This window comes from Mizuhopecten yessoensis, unplaced genomic scaffold, assembly GCF_002113885.1.
Source record: "Mizuhopecten yessoensis strain PY_sf001 unplaced genomic scaffold, ASM211388v2 scaffold716347, whole genome shotgun sequence".
In the NCBI taxonomy this organism is placed as follows: domain Eukaryota; kingdom Metazoa; phylum Mollusca; class Bivalvia; order Pectinida; family Pectinidae; genus Mizuhopecten; species Mizuhopecten yessoensis.
The window spans coordinates 927,368-943,407 of NW_018480071.1; positions in this window are offsets into that span (position 1 = coordinate 927,368).

Sequence of the window (16,040 nt, forward strand, 5' to 3'; positions counted from 1 at the left end):
GCACAAGTTAATAGAATTCAAATCATGTTCAACATTACTTTATCAATACAGTGTATAAATAGAAATTTTTCTGCGCCAATATGTATGGTACATTATTATGAAACATGTATAAAATATAGAAAAATTCACATGCGTGTTTTATTCCACATGCCGCATTTATTACACACGTTATGGCACGTCATTAAATTTCTTAAGCTGTTTATAAAATGTTAACCCTAATAAATCAAATGAAAAATAACTTGCCTGCACTTGGTGAAATTGACGTTACAGTCATGTCGAATGAAAATACAAAATCATCGTTGGATCGCCCTGTGCCGTCAACATTGACGAAAACATTATACGTCCCTGCTCGGTAATTGCCGAGAGTACATTCTACTTCAGTTTCCGACAGATGAGTTATGTCACATAAACCTTCGCCTATGGTAAAAGTCGTTTTATTCAACGTAATTCCAAAGTTAGATCCACTTATGGTAATATTTTGACCGTTGGTACCAGACGCCGGATATATATCACGTATTGAAGGAGTTGCTGCTAGCGTGTAGAGAAATGTGTTTGATGGATAGTCAACATTATTAGATCGAACTGTCAACGTTACGTCTCCGGCTGAACAAGCGGGTGTAGTACACACAACTGACGATATTGTCCTAGATTTCACTGCACAGACTGACTGATCAAGGTGGATTGTAACGTCAGACAAAAATCCATTTCCAGTAATCGTGAGGTCAAGGCCTCCGTAGATACTCCCTTGCGTTGGTGAGACGGATGAAATGACTGGTGGACTTTCCAGTGTAACCTTTCTGTATTTCTGAATAGCTCTTCCCTTGTCAACAACGTCGACATCAATTGTATTGATTCCAACCGGTAAATAAGTAATTTGACATATGATTTGCGAATCCGATACATTTTTTACCGCACACGAATTTTGCTGGGACGATGATATGATTACAATTATATTGTCTAGAATTTCCCCAAAACCGGTCCCAGTAATTGTAACCATCGTTGCATTTTCACCTGTAATAGAAGTAGGGCTGATGTCGACTACCGTTGCTGTCACCGCATCGTCGTAGGAAAACTGGCATGACCCGTCACAAACAGCGGCAATCATCATACTGCCAAAACCGGGAACATGCACTGACACGTCGCGTTGAACATTTACGGCAGAACTAGGCGATACACAAACGATCTCGGTATAAAGACTCGAAACGACAGCACAAGGATAACCTCCCATTGTTACAGTATTCTTATTGGTCATGTTTCCCTCCGCAAAGCCCGATCCTTTTATCGTTACTTTTGTGTGCCCGCCTCGGGAACCATTTTTAGGAGAAATGGAGCGAATGATAGGGTAAAGGGCAAATGTTTTATACGTGGCCGTATCTATATTTATATGAGCAAACCCTACCTTATAAACCAGAAAATCTACGTACTGCGGTCGCCCTATTGCTGGTTTGTTTTCAGGATCAATTGTGCATGTAACAGACGATTTGGTACTTGACGTTATCTTACACCTATAATCACCAAACGTTACGTGGCTTCCACACATAGCGTCAGAGAACCCACTTCCCGATATTGTTATCGCGTCATCTATGGTACCATTTTGTCGACTAATTCTATCAACTGAAGGTGATTTGCATGTCGAGAAAGCAAACTGAAAACGGCTGTCATTTGTGGACTCAACAGGCAGATGGTCAACACATCCGTTTCTTACAGCAGCAGTCTCCATACACGTCAAGTTACCTGAAATATAAAAGGAAATTTATAACGATTGATAAAATAGTTTGTGTGGTCCCTTTCCCATAATGAAACTAACAACACATGAAGCGGGAAGTGAACAATAAGAATTCAATACGCTTTATATCGTTCACTTTGTGGCGTAATTCTGTCGAATCTCCACCTAAGGATGTAAATTGACAGTAAACATCATTTTCATAGTTTGTGTCATGATGTCATTATAATAAATTGTACTCTTATTCAATTCTATATATGTGTTGAGTTTTATGTGGAGTAGGCATAAATGCAAATTATATACATAGCTGATTTTATGTCGCGACACATAAACCCTCCATTAGACTGTTTGACAAGTATTGTTAAAAGGTTGCTACGAACATCGCCCCCTTAGGGTGCCGCTCCCATCTTCTTGGTGCCTCCATCGTTTTGAGGTTTTTGATTGGATAATATCCCACGCTACAATCTGATTGGCTGTAGGCCTCTTTCTTCATCTTTAAGAAAATTTTCAACGGCGCCATTTTGTGGCAGCATATTTTTATAAATTTATACCAAATTTGCCTTATTGGAAAAACCACCCTTACATGCCACCCTTTTTAATATTGTTTGTTTTGTGATTTATATATATATGTATGTGGCGTAATTCTGTCGAATCTCCACCTAAGGATGTAAATTGACAGTAAACATCATTTTCATAGTTTGTGTCATGATGTCATTATAATAAATTGTCATCTTATGATGGCCTTATTCAATTCTATATATGTGTTGAGTTTTATGTGGAGTAGGCATAAATATTAATAAAGAAGTCTCTAAAGAAAATGACAACTAAATATATATGCGCAGCATAAGGTTCTTCCTCCTACGGACATGTTTACCTAATAAGCAGAACAGGTGGAAATTAGAAAACGAGAAAGACGGGCAAATCGTTGTTATAGATGTTGTCTATTGCAATACCTGATATTAAGCCAAGGTTATCAAAACTTACCAGGCACAGTTACTTCTGTAAGGTTATAGGTTGCCTCGATCTCTCCTACTGTAACACTGATATGAGCTAGGTATGATTTGCGCTCTACGACCTCCACGGATCCATGAAACCACGTTGTGCGATAGCTATCCAGATAACCGCTCCAGAAATAGAATGTTCCGGCTTTATTGAACTCGTGCAAATATGATCCTGTTTTTACACAACAATCACATTGAATATTTTGGTATATGTTATGCGTGTGCTATTAGAACACTAATTAAACTGCGACCATTTGTCAATAAAAAAATGCCGTTATATAGGCTTCGAGGTCAATGTAGTTCTAGACAATTAGAGTGATAAAAGGACTTTGGAAATTTAAAGAGGGGCATGATATCAAGGTTTTACTATATATGATGTCATGTGTTTAACATATTGTAACTAATACAATTAAAGACTATTAATGTTCAAAAGTTAGCAAGATCTTAAAAAATTTCATAAGATCTTTGTTATCTAAAATCCACAACGATTGAATCGCACCCATTTCTGACAGTCACAATAGTCACTTTCAATATTCAAATTGACATTTGATTTATCTTTTTGTTTCTTTTTTGGCTTGACTTTTGTATTTGTTTTTTACCGACCAATTGTAGGTCCTAATGACCTCTCCTGTGTGCCGTAAAGCATGTAATGATAATACAAACAATCTCAATGATAAAATAATATTTGTAATGACATGTATTGTTTAGTAGCTATGCCAATCCGTAAAAGATATTTGAGCAAACTTGTCATTACCTGCTGTCGTTCCAACACCGCCGCTTGAAAATCCCCCCGGCTTGCCGTATTTTGTAGTCATGTTGTAAGTCTCCTCGACCTTTGGTTTCATCGTAGTGATGTAGAATGGAAAGTCCCAATCCCAGCGTACGATGTCACCTACCAGGACCTTAACATACTTTGGACTCCAGTTATAGTACTTTCCAAAGTCTGAAAGTTAAACATAAGATATCTAATATATCGTCTATAGAGATTGTATGTGTCTCTATCTATATCAAGCACATATTTCCTGTTTATCCATTTGAATAATATTAATTTTGCCAGACTTTATTGTTGGGTCGGCCAACGTAGATGTAGTATTAGAAGTAATATATTAAGTTATAAGCAAAGTGGGGTGTGTGACCTTGCTTGGTTAGTCCCGCGTAATTATTCAATATTTTATACCACACCTAGTGTAAGCAGGGGATAGTAACAAATATGTACGCTCTAAAACGGTTCATTCATATGGGGATTAACAAACCACACTTTACAACAAGTAAGAACAAGCACCAAAGTAGATATAAAATCGACTCACTTGGATGGATCCCGTGATTATTTACTTCATGAATTGTTCGTGTTTTTTTTATCATACAGACAATCAAATCATCAGAACTGTCTGTGACGACACAGTCATAGGTTCCAACCTTGACTTCAATCTTTGGTGTGAAACCATGTCCTGTCAAGGTAAGGCTGGTGCCACCGTACAGGGATCCACTAGACGGATGTACACTTGTCACCTCTAGGACACATTCAATCGATGGCAGTTCATTTCTCCTTAAAACAACAAAAACATATGATTGACTGTGTCGCGGTTCTTCTATACCTAGGTACCTTAGTATTGCAAGGCATCCAATTCTTCCTCACTGGTAATGATTTAATTTATTTAGCGCAATGTAAACCTATCTCAGGATATACCTCATAGTCAAATTCTTCTTGTACTCCACACTCCGCCAGCCAGACATACTTTTATACAAATTCTTGTTAATCCAAGGGTTATTATAAAGAAGATATGCCAATGACACTTTTCTGTTTAACAAAAAGAAAGGTGAAAGGTTAAACAAAACCACAGTGAACTACTTTTTGTACTTGTCAGTCAGCCATCCCAGGATGCACTTGAATACAAAATATAGTTACTCTAGGCGAAAAGTATAGAAGATTTTCCCCGAATAAAATTTTGGGACGGACAGAAATACAAACATGTAGTCTCCGTTTCCGGGACACCCCTACAGGTCGGGGAATAAGACAAAATGCACTTGCTGTTAGCCATCGCACTTATCATAAGAGGCGACTAATTTCGGAACCCCTACGTTATTTGGGATTTGCTTTTGTGACCTCTATGTGTGGACACAGATGCGACCATAATAAATCTGCTGCATCCATCGCAATACTTCTATCTACATTTTTATTTCTTTGCGCCTTAATTGGCAATACCTCACTTTTGGCTTTAATGTTGGGCGTTCGCTCTGGTGAGAGAGGCAGTTGTTTTTTGTCCCCAGATCGGGACATACCAGAGACATTAAAAATAATAGTTGTCAAGAAGTAAAGAAAACCAGACCCCCTCCGGGATCACTTAGGGGACTAATAAACAGAGCCAAAAGGAAAACGTGTACGGGTAAATTGATAACGTTTAGTTTGGATTTATTTTGTTTAACGTCCTATCAACATCTAAGGTAGTATTTATTCTCATCAAAATATAAATTTACATTATGAAGGAGACATTTTCAATAACATTTGTTGAGTATTTTTTTTTTTTTAAATAACCCTACAATTTCAGAAATTTCAAAGACACATTTTCAAACACGTTTATTTTTAAATACTTAAAACGCCGCAGGCTACCGAATATAAACATTTTTTTTAAACTCACTCTGACTGTGTCAAGTGGCAGCATTCCTATACATTTCTTTGTATGGTTAGTAGCTAGCAATTATGTCCAAATATTTTCAGCGACATTGACTTTTTAGAGAGGTGTTGAACGAAATATCCTATATTTATCACTCAAAGTTTGACCTTTTCTGTCATGTTCAGCTATGGGTTTTTTTGTTCCTGTTTCGAAATGTTAATCGCGTCAGGACTAAAGTTCATCAACCAATCACGTACAAATTATTGCTTTAACAAGGGAAAATGCTTTAAATTATAAAACTGTTTAGACATACATGGTAAGAGCAGCTCCGTCGTTTCCAAATATTATTTTCACTTGATGGTGTCCTGGGTAACAGGGAGGTAACTCTGCTATTATTTGGCTTTCATTATAACTGGTTATGTTACACTCTGTTTGCCCCATTAAAAGTGTTATCTCTTGCTTAGAATGAAATCCATATCCACGAATGATGATACTACTGCCACCTGTTATCAAAACGGGATAAATACATTAGTATTGACCACGAGTCGAATAACAAAATATAGGAAAATGACAACAAATAGAAATTAGATGTGTTGCAAATAGGAATGTTGCATAGTTGATCCGACATATTAATAAATTTTAGCTATGTTGTATTCAATAGGTTAAAATTTCAAAAAGATATCTTCACTTAACAAAATACAACGAAATAAACACTGATGGCTTAACCTGTAACAAGAACTGTATCAGGTGATATACTAAGAACTCGAGGTGTTGCTGTCAAGTCGTAAGTAAACTGTAGTGCAGCAGTCACGGTTGGTTGTTGAGGCTGGTCAATTATTACTGAAACATTTCCGCCGGATTTCTAACAGGAAATCAAGGAAACATACAAAAGATATATTTACCATTAAAATGCAAATGAAATTTCAATGCAGAATATTGTTTATTGTCAGATTATTCATTCGACTTCCACATCCATTCAAACATCTGGTAGCGTTAATGAAAGATATTTTCGACCAAAACTTCTATTCGTCATCAACTAAATACAAAACAGAAACTTAAATAAGGACCATATTAAGGTTAATCCGGTTAAAGCAGACAAGAATTGAAATATGTACATGTAACGCCACGTAATGTGCCATATTCTTCATTATAGCCGCCCCGTCCCCTTAAATAGTCCCATATCCAGGAAAGGGTGTATAAAACGTAGATCACATATAGTTAATTCAATCAAGGTAATTACCACTATAATTTGATTGCATGCATCTACTAGTACTAGAACATTCTCTATGAAAGTAACTGCATCATATTCAATAGAAATGTTTTACCGTCGGTGGTATCTGACACACAATCTTGTTTGTTGTCACAGACTGTAAATCGCAGGTGTGTGCCCCCAATATCACTGTCAAGTCTTCATTGAAGCCGTCACCAAGAATCGCCAGATTCACCAAACCTTAAAATTGAGTTTGAAAAAACAATCCTGAAATGGTGTTTTTTTCCCTGTATTTGAACATTTGTACGATTGTTCACGCAATACGTTTCCAGTGCAATTTTGTTTTTGTTATTACAAAGTGTTTTCACTTATCTTAAAATTTAATCGAAACCGTACTCTTTCTCACATAAATAAGATTACGTACCTCCCAATCCGCTACTTGTTGGATGTAAACCATGAATGCGAGAACTGTTAGATACTGTGAAATGGCCAATATCATTGCGGGCTATCCCCATTCCCGTGACATCCACTATGACTTCTTGCTCTCCGCTAGGTGCACTACCACTGGTGAACGTGAATGATGTAGAGGTTGCCTCGGTAATGTTACATGCCACGCCTCCTATTGTAATAGTGTTGTGACTGATGATATCGCTGAATCCTGTTCCAACCACCTTAAATGTGTTGTTTTGCAAACCTACGTTTACAAAATATAAATACAGTTATGTTAATGAATTATCTATTATTTTTAAATCATTATCGTCCTGCGGATTTAATGAAAAAAATAAAATAAAAAAAGTAAATTATCTCTACAGTTTGATTTTCAGCTGCAATCAAATTGAAAAAATAGTTTATCGAAAATGTAAATAACTTTTCGATCAAAATGAGAACCTTATTGTGACAAAATGTCCTATCAAATTCATATTTACTCTGTCGGTATATTCAGCGTAACTTAACTCTCATAGCTTTACCAATCCAATAATACGTATACATTTTACGGTTTTGCGCATACACACTTACATTTGTCTTTTGGCTTCCGGTTGACCCAATTTTCAAAATTATGTTTGCTGGTTAAATGGTTAAAAAAAACCATCACTCAAATATAGCCACCTATATGTCCTTCAAAACACGCTTTCGTAGTATAATTCGACGTATCACTGATATTCAATTTTATAGCACTAACGTTACACATACATGACATTGGAGGCATCGTATATGAAGCTATTCATAACAAGCCGAACTGTAAAAACTGTTGTTTGTTTTCATAAAATGAGAGTGTTTTAATGTTATACATCAAAATGAACATACATGTTTGTTGAATATGTTTACGCACATTCGTAGAAATGACGTTTATGTGCAGAAAATTACGATTCGTCGAACATTATGACATGGCGTTCAACTCACCTTTCAATTGAGTAATATTTGTAATTACGGGTGTGCTGCTAGCAAGCCATTCAAAGGTACAATCTGTGGTGCATTTTGTAGGAATGTCGTTTATATCAACTGTAACCTAAAACACAATTTATTTCTACTGATATTTCAATCAATAATAATATATTTGTTCATGTTAATTTGATAATTGCAACAATTTTTATTTTATTTTTTTGGTGTTTTTTTGTAATTGTTTTATTTTTCCAAATAAATCATCAGTATTAAAGCAATCAACACCATCATACACTTCCAATATCATAATAAACATCATCTTCATCTTCATCATTAGCATCTATATATATATCTATTCATATTTCTCATCATAAAACCATCGCCATCAGTCATCATCATTCTCATTATCATCAATGTCATATCACCTTCATCATTCACCTCAATATCAATCAGCATCTATATATATATCTGTTCATATTTCTCATCATAAAACCATCGCCATCAGTCATAATCATCATCATCATCAATGTCATATAACCTTCAGCATTCACATCAATATCAATCATTAATCACATCATAATAATCCTCAATCAACTTTCAACATTCATCATCATCATCATCATCATCAACAAGTTTTCTCATCAACTTTTTATATCCCTATCATTCACGTCAATCAAGCAATGATTACATCATAAATTTCAACAATTAACCTTCAGCATTCCCAATCATTAAACTATCATCATCATCATCATACATGTAATTCATTCATCTACGCCATTATCATTATAACCAATCCTTGTCAACAATAATACATCATCATCCTCATCAATTATAAAAATCATCATTAATATTATCATTGCTGACCTAAATTTCATGATCACCTACAACATCCTCAGTTTTTATCAATAATATCCTCATTTGATAATTGCAACGTTATAAATTTTATTTTTATCCGTCTGCACACAAATGCCTCAGCGGAATCCTGAAGAAAATGATTATAATTATATTATAAATTCAATATGATATATCAGACTTAAATAAGTTAGCACTTTACCCAGAGACCCTTACAGTACAGTATACTAACTGTTGAATTACCCATATATATGTAGATATAATTTCTACACGAGACATTCTGACAACATAAAACATATCATTTATTTAACACAACACCTATCAATTCAGTCGTATACACCTCTAAATTATTTCGCTGAAAACAGTTATTCAAATTGATTAATGCAATTACCTGAGGCTTGTTATGGACCGTATGCAACATCTCACCGTACAGAGGGTCTATCATGTAATGTCCATCTGTGACTGTGACGACGTAGGCTCTTGGATTATCACCCGATGCGAAACTGGCATTGATCTAGAATGCGAAAGATATGACACAGTAAAATGTTAAAAAGAATTAACACCGTCAACACATACATGGTATGACGATATCAGAATTAAAATATGCTTCAGAAGAAACCAAGATCCGAGACGAAATTAAATCAAAAGAAAGCACGTGACATGCCGGTTGGCTTAGCGTTGCCCACACTCCATACGATAAAAGTATGGTAGAAACTGAGTATTTTTCAACGTTAAGTTAAGCTGCTCATTTTTGACTAATTGCTACCTATATTGTTAATTAACATACATGCCATATCCCTTCAGAAAATCCTTACACACAAGCGACTTTGTTTTTTTCAGAATCAAATGTGATACTTTGAGACCATAATTTTCATTCAATTTCAAAGGAAAAATAATTTCAATAGTCAATGATTAAAAATATAGACATATCACTGTCGTAGGGATACATACAAAATTAACGTTATTAAGTATGAACATTTATATTGCATCATATGTTATAGCTGGAACCTAATTTGACTTCTAGAAGGTTTAACTCTCTACAACCAAACCAAACCAATAATCCCACTTCATGCCATGCCGATAAATTCACCGGGAAATAATCATCTCATAATATTCTGATATAGGTAGGAAATTAAGCGGGATTTTACACAATAGACAAATTCAAAATCTATGATAGGGTCTTATCAAAAAATGTATTTATTGATGGATATTATTCCAAGTAGAAAACAGCAAACCGGGGTACTTCAAGGGGTTACTTTATTTTATTTTTAACACGTAGAAATACATGTAGGTAAACAGTATTGCAGATTAAATGTCAATATATAGACAATGTGTAATAATGTGTACAATCGTATGTCTTTTGACCGAACATAGTATACACAGGTCTGTTAGAGTTATAACTTTTGATGTAACCAAATATACTCTGCAAGTAACTGATATACTGTATAATATTAAATTGAATCACTTGAATAAACATAGCAGGACACATTATACAAATGTATAAATAATAATGTTCAAACATGGTTGCATCATGGTATTAAATTAAACTCATTGATATATAAGGAATGAATCCGTTATATGGAGCATGTTAAGCATTATTTTACATGTCGAATCAAGAAATATTGTATTTGCATCATTGCATCAGGACTGATCCTTGATATCGATTTCAACATTTTAGTATACAGAAAATTGGGATACCTCATCGTTGCCCGCTTATCCGGTTTAATGCAAAACGGTAAAAAAGTAAGAGTGGCAAGATATCAGTATTTTTTACGAGCGTAGAGCACGAATGATATAACTGTGAAATACAGTTCATATATTCATGTAGAAATGCCAGGCTGACGTAGATATAGCATGCTAATTCTGCCATACCGCCAAAGATATATTCCGGTACATATACACACATTTACGCTTACACAACACACATGGAGTCACGTCTTTAAATGACCATACATTGTAGCTGTCAATATGACGTTAGTCACAAGAAAAACAAATTATTGAATATAATTCGTGTAGGGAGTAATGATCAACATATTGATAGATGAATATAAAATCGAACTATGACGATAAGGGTCTGTGTGCCCCGTGTATACCGGGTTTTTATGACCCAAGTGTGCCATGACATCGATCAAAGATCATAATGCCAATTTGCAATCGTGGAAAATTGACATTTTGAAAGTGCGTCAGGCCATCAATAAAACCTTAACATGGATCTGTATTACAGTTCATAGGATTGCTTCTTGGACCTACGGTTTAGCCATGACCATGACCAAAGTTCATAAAATAATTTAAAATGTATAATTTTAATTGGTAAGAAATCACGATTTTTTTTCTATGAATTTTTATAATGAATGAGAAAGAATTTCAATAAGTTGATGTCTTTTATCTTATTGTTGCAGAGATCGAACATCCATAAAATTACACAATAAAATACCAAAAGACATTTCGTCGATTGGTTTGTTATATGAAATATCGCTACAAGACGATCGGCTTTCGCTCAAACAATTGATTTGATCTAACAATGTCAAAAAAAAGTTGTTTAACAACACTCACTTGCAATTGTTCCAAATCGCCTGCATATGTGTCAAAAACGAAATCCCAATAAATAGCAAAAAGGTCAGGATTATTTCCATTGGGTCTTACTATACCGATGTTATCGAATGTCTCTATTTTCGCTGCCAGATCCAAACTGCCAATTCTCATCGGTATATCTATTTTGTAAACAAAAAAATCAATCTTAGTTTAATTAATAACAAGAAGAAAAGTAATACAATGAATTATTTTCCATATTTTATTTAAAACAAATATGTTGAACATACAAAGAATTCATAGTTCTCTATTGTTCACACTTTGAAGTTGCTGATAGCAAAGTCAGATTTAGTTGAAAGCCACTGTGTTCAAGGTGATAAAAAGGATAAAAACGTCTTTGTTTATAAATAATAAACGGCAAAATAAGATAATTTCTGTATCAAAATCCAACTTACTCCTGAACGATTGTACAGATTGATATCGTGTTTCGTCTGAAACAGATTGTGCATCCCTTTTGGCAAGAGACGGGACCTAAATAAATTTACAGACAGTTTTTGCTTCATATCCTGAACAGGATGGACTGTTCGAAACGTATCCATATTTGATTTAACAAATAGCAACGGTATGCTTATACTATTTCATATAAATGACCATGGCGCGGCACCCTATGGCCGGAGGGATTGGGATCCGACCTAGGACTTCTGTGGTGCTAAGCTGTACTATCTTAAATGATGATAACCCCCAACTTATAACCATACATATAATTGCAGAAGAAGAAGGGTTGATTGGTTATATAAGTTAACATTATACTGACAACGGTTGAACGTTGAGCAGGGAATAACAAACTTCCAATTTTAAGGACTTTAATATGTTCCGACATTGGCTCTAAAATCCAAAAGTGAGGTATTGCTAAGCAAGGCGCTAGGAAACAAAAGTTAGTTAAATGGTAGAGAAAAATTCAAAAATCAGCTGGTGTGCTTTGGTCCAATGTGTAGAGGGCACAAATGCAAATACCCGATTTTGCAGGAGTTACCATAATGATTGTATCGTACGAGTAATCAAACCAAACTAAAATTTCATCATCCATCGTACATACTCTTTGGGTTACATTTTTCGAGAACCCCATTCAAGAATCGTATATTCAATTTTAACTTGTACTACCAGGATTGACCCGAGGTCAAGCCTCTACCTAAGAAACATGGGTAATAACACGAAAACATGTAAGATCCCTACTCTATAGCCATTTATAAAATTGCTGACATTTCCTCCTAGCAACAACTTCAATATTTTAAAAACGTTTTCAACATGTTCCTAATTGGAAAATACAACTTCAGGTGAGCTATTTAGACCTCAAGTCATCTGTTTTTTCCTTGTATCTAAAGCTGTATGGCACATTTTATTCTCACCTGTTATTTTTTGCCCTCGAAATGTTAAGTTGAAAACGCCAGATACGGGTGATGAAGCTGTCCTTCTTCGAATCACGGTTATGTTTGTATCCGGTGGAACCTGCAAAAAGAAAAATATTACCGTTACTATCGATAATTTATTGACAGCTACACCAGGAAATATGAAACTGCCATTGACGAATGTTAATTTCCGTAAGCAATTGATTTTACTTAATTATGTATTGATTTATTCATTTTCCTTCTTTTTCTTAATAATAAACGGTTATTTTTTCTTCCGACAACAGGTTCCCGGACGTTTTCCTAAAACATAATGGCCGGATCGTTATGACACTTCACATCGGTAGGCTTGCGTAGATATGCATAACTGCATAACGTATTGCAGTATCCTTTCGATTATCAAACATGTCGCCGCTGCCTCTGACTTGCGAAATTATTTCATGCTATAACTTCTCGTTTCCTTTGATTGATTGATACATTAGTTGGTGTACGACAAAGTAATGTCAGTAGTCCAAATCTATGATTGATTTGACGCCAAAGTAATGTAAACGGATCCAGTATATAATTATGACGCAACTATATTAAGTCTGTGTATTGTTGCATTGCATACTCTTTCTAGTGCATCATTTGCCAAGACAGGAACATGCTGTTTTATTATGTTGTCACTAACCTGGTGGGGATCTACAGCAAATAACGGAAACCCATGTCCTCCAGGAATTGGTGTGAGAGTTACATCGTAAGTATTCCCCGTCTTAGTGACAGTTACATCAGTAATCTTGTAACCATTTGGTTCGCACACTAGACGTCGTATGTGAGCATCATCTAGTCAATGAAAAAACAAAATTGAAGGAGAAGGTAAATGCACAACAATTTAAATGGTCAGTATAAAAGGACAGTATCTTTGTACAATCGTATGTTTCAACAACTGCTTAACATAAAAGGTATTTAGTTTTTTGAATTTTCTATCTATTTATCAAAGCATATTGATTTACTTAAGAAGTAGTCAGCGTATGTGCGAGTTTAATGGTGGATATTTGTATCAAGTTTGAGAAAGTGTTGGACAATTTTCGAATAAAAAGTTATTTTTCACCACAATTATACAAATTTATGTTGATTATATTTATTCTACTTTGTCGTGTCAACCTTAGTGTCCATATGCATATGATAAATAAGGTGACGTAGTTCTGTTTTCATTTTCAGCCGACGTTTGGTCGACTTACGATAATAATTAAACCGACGTCATACTTTAAACAAGAGTTTTATTTCAGACAATAAAATCCAACAAACTTTTGAATTTGCTTGTCATCATGTAAAATAAGCATTTGACAGATTTATTTTCACTACTTAAAGTAAACTTCGCGGTAAGTTTAGTGGACCCTTCTGACCGCAAAGTGTGAAGGGTTACCTAGATCAAAAGGTTCACTAGAATAGTTTTTGTTTGTCCGTTAGGAAATTTTCAAATGCATGCAGAATGAAATGCGTGTACTCTCATTTGTCACAGAAAACCAGTCCCAACACCTTACTTTTGGCTTAATGTTGGGCGTTCGCCAAAGTGAGGAAGGCAATGGGTCCTGTCCACAGGCCGGGACATATCAACCTCTTTAAAATGGTAGTTATTATTTTTAATAAGATTCATCAGTTTGGAAATATTTGATATCAAAGTTTTACTTTCTACACAAACAATGTACGTACTAAACGTGTCGCAACGTTACAAGACTGACTGGTCCACTTGTCAAGCTATGACTTAGTGAGCGATTAATAGCTGTTTATATAACGTTAACCAACCAAACCAAACCTTTCTGTTCGTTTGTGTACATTTTAGGGGGAGGATTTTTGGCGAAGCTTTGGTCTGTTGATACATAGCAAACGTGGAAGAATTTAAAGTATACGCTTCCAGATGCCACTAACAACATAAAGTGTACATGTGAGGAAGAAACCAACGGCACAATGCCCTTCCCAGACACTCTACTTGTAAAGAAAGAAGGCGGAACCGGGAAGGTATTGGTCTTTAGAAAAAAGACTCATACGGACCAATACCTGAACTTCAAATCTCACCATCCTTTACACCAGAGGTTAGGCGTCATACGCACATTGCTCAACAGATGTAATACAATAGTCACAGAACAACAGCACAAAACACAAGAGCAGAATCACATCGCTAGGCAATGAGAACATGTTCATATCCGGAATGGGCCCTAAAATGGGTAAAAAAAACAGTGTCATAGTAAGGAGAAGAACAAGAAAAGGCCAATCAAGGATAAGAACAAAACCAAAGATCAAGTGGTTATCCCGTATATAAAGGGTATATCCGAAACCATCCAGAGGATATATCGCGGTCATGACATAGCAACAGCCATGAAGCCCCACAGGATGCTTTGCAATATCCTAGTACACCCTAAGGATAAAACACCTAAAGAAAACGTCGCAGAATGCGTATACAAAATCGGATGCAAAAACTGCGACGCGTTGTATATTTGAGAGACTGGAAGGCGATTTGGGGTCCGCCTTGGTGAACACCGGAAAAATACTGAAACCCAAGAAGGTAGGAAATTCACCAGATCTGAAAGAAAACAGTCGGAGTCCAAGATAAATAAATCGGCAATCACAGACCATGCCACACAGAAAAACCATATACTTTACTGGGATAACACCAAAATTTTGGACAGAGAGAGCAATCTGTTCAAGCGGCAGATAAAGGAAGCCATCTGGATACGCCACAGTGGGCCAGTTCTAAATCGAGACGAGGGGGCTCAAAGACTCTATGACAAAGTGTTAACAAAGCGTAGCTGAATTGAGTCATTTCGGTACATATATACCAACTATTGTCCATACGTTTCCAGCGTAGCCGAAATCGACATCGATGTTATTGACAACTCGTACACATTTTACACCTTTGTGTGCATACGCTTCATTGGTCATTTGTCTGATGAAGGTGACAGTGTACATACCGTACTAGTCATCGAAACGTCACATAGAAAATTGCATTGGTTATGTAAAAAGAACTTATCATAATCCATACTTACCAACCTGAAGAAAATGTTTAGAAATATACACTTCCAGTTGAAGAACATTTGTAAGCAGTAACCGTTGATTAAGTTTTTGTTAGGATAATAATATACACTTATGAGCAGCACTCACCTGTATCTAACGTTGTAGCTTGTTCCCCGAAGTAAATTTCATCGATTAGAATATCCGAAGAACGATACAAATGAAGTCGACGAAGCAGTATATCTGTTGCCTCTGGAAGTGTTGCCTTTACTTGTTCATGCAAATTGAAACATTCATAGTTCCAGCTGCAAATAACAAACATTTAAATATTAATTGGTCAAA